This window comes from Syngnathus leptorhynchus, unplaced genomic scaffold (assembly GCF_054491065.1).
Source record: "Syngnathus leptorhynchus isolate UIUO unplaced genomic scaffold, UIUO_Slep HiC_scaffold_79, whole genome shotgun sequence".
In the NCBI taxonomy this organism is placed as follows: Eukaryota; Metazoa; Chordata; class Actinopteri; order Syngnathiformes; family Syngnathidae; genus Syngnathus; species Syngnathus leptorhynchus.
In genome coordinates this window covers 227,501-229,726 of record NW_028232046.1, presented here as the reverse complement: position 1 = coordinate 229,726, position 2,226 = coordinate 227,501, and the positions used below count along the sequence as shown (strand labels likewise).

Genomic DNA, 2,226 nt, shown 5'->3' with positions numbered 1-2,226 from the left:
GAGCGTGATGCCCGGCCGGCTCCGAAAACACAGGCCGAGAGTCGCCCCGGACGGTCCGCCTCGCGGCGCCCGCCCGCTCGGATAAAATGACACAAAGTGTCAACTACGAATGTTGTCCATCCAAGGAGGGAGCTTGAGGCCCGGCCGGCTCCGAAAACACAGGCCGAGAGTCGCCCCGGACGGTCCGCCTCTCGAGGCGCCCGCCCGCTCGGATAAAATGACACAAAGTGTCAACTACGAATGTTGTCCATCCAAGGAGGGAGCGTGATGCCCGGCCGGCTCCGAAAACACAGGCCGAGATTCGACCCCGGACGGGCCGTCTTCTCCCGGCGCCCGCCCGCGTACGCCCCCCATCCCCGGTCGCCCGTCTGCTCCCGGCGGGCCTCCGAGTACCCCCTCACCCAACTGACCGACTGGCACTCATGACCCGCCTTGGTAGGGCCTCCATCGGCCTCGGCTCGTCCGACGTCGGGTGGACGGTTCCTACCCACTGCGGGTCGCACTCTAGCGCCCCGGCCGCCGCGTGAGCGTGCGCTCCCCGCGCCGCCCCGCAGGCCCCGGCGCGACCGTACTGCGGCGAGACCGAGACGACCCGGTTTGGCATCCATCCCACCTAGCCACGATCCACGGAGGCCGAGCGAGCGGCTGAGTGTCGGGCGCCGCGCGTGCGAGCGTCCGCCGGCCGCGCCGGTCCTTCCGCGAATGTCGTTTCTCAAACCCTCCGGCTTGATAGCGGCGGCACCACGGGAAGCCGTCCACACACACCGTCCGACCTCTATCCGAAAAGCCTTCCCGACCAACCGCGGTCGCGGGGGCGTCTGTCGCTCCGCATCGGGGGGGCGTATGGCTTCCGCGCTACGCGCTGCGGGCTCGGGGGGGCCGCAACGGCTGAGTCTGACTCGGCCGGGGCGCAGCTTCCCTCCCGGCAGTCAGCAATAGTGCCGATCGCGCCTGCCACCAGCCCCCTCCCCGACGGGTTCGTCGGCGCCGGCTGGCCGCCGTCCGCCTTCGTTCCCCGAGGGTTCCCAACCAGCGCCGATCCAACTCCGCATCCTGGCCGCACGCAGTGCGTGCCTCGCGCGGGTAAGTCGCCGGCGCAGCGCCGCAGCTCCCGACCCCCGCGTACGGGAATAGTTGAGGGCCTCAGCGGGCCGCACCGACCGAGTCCGACTCGGGCCGGGGCGCAGATTCCCGCTTGGGTGACCGAACGTTCTCTGCTCGGGCCGGAGGGCCGACGCCCGTCCCCCCCCCGTCGTCCCCCACGGACCGCCTCCGAGGCCACTTCGCACGGCTCATCCTCGGCTCCCTACCAATGCTTAATCGATGGGGCCGCCCGGCCGGATTCGCGCCCCCCTGTCCACCGCGAGTCTCCCCAGACTAACCCGAGTTACCGCCCAGCTCGCCTAACCTTGCACTCGCTCTGCCAAACGGTCGTGTAGTCGGCGGGCCGTCCTACGGGTCGCCCTCCCTCCCCAAACGCGCGGCGGGATAGCGGCAAGGCGGCGGCGGCGGCCAGCGGCGTCGGGGCGCTCGCACCGGAGAAGAGGCGTCTTACGAGGCCGGGCGCAGCTCCCTCTCGTTTACTTGCTGAGTAGCGGCGCTCGAAGGTTCCGCGGCGAGCGCGGCTCATCCCATTGAATGTCCCTGCACCAGGCTCCATCGAAGGGCCGCCCGGCCGGATTCGCACCCCCCTGTCCACCGCGAAGTCCCCTCGACTAACCCGAGTTACCGCCCAGTTCGCCTAACCTTGCATCGCCCCGCCAAACGAGCGAGTTGTCGGCCGTCCTGCGGGTCGCCACCGGCCCCAAACGTGCGGAGGGATAGCGGCAAGGCGGCGGCGGCGGCCAGCGGCGTCGGGGTCGACCTAGCACCGGAGAAGAGGTGTCTTACGAGGCCGGGCGCAGCTCCTCTCGTTTAGGGGTCCGCGAGGGTCGCATTCGAGGTTCCGCGTCCTCGGCTTCGGCTGCGCCGGGTCCAGCCCGATCCATCAAACCCCGCGGCAGCGTCAGACCACCTAGAGCCCCCGCGAACCGCGGCCGGCGTCCGGAAAACAGTCGCGCGAGCCCCCGCTCCGGCGGGCCGGCGAGCGAGAGGCGCTACCCAGCCACCCTCTCTCCTACCTGGTTGATCCTGCCAGTAGCATATGCTTGTCTCAAAGATTAAGCCATGCAAGTCTAAGTGCACACGGCCCGTACAGCGAAACTGCGAATGGCTCATTAAATCAGT

At 69.5% G+C, this 2,226-nt stretch overlaps 1 non-coding gene across 1 annotated transcript in view; it reads left to right on the top strand.

Annotated features, from left to right (window-relative positions):
* Positions 1 to 2,117: 2,117 nt before the first annotated feature.
* LOC147038213 (18S ribosomal RNA) overlaps positions 2,118 to 2,226 on the top strand; it is a 1,907-nt gene continuing 1,798 nt past the window's right edge. Inside the window, exon 1 of the ribosomal RNA XR_015064043.1 lies at positions 2,118 to 2,226. This exon is cut by the window's right edge and continues 1,798 nt beyond it. This is a non-coding gene — a ribosomal RNA (18S ribosomal RNA).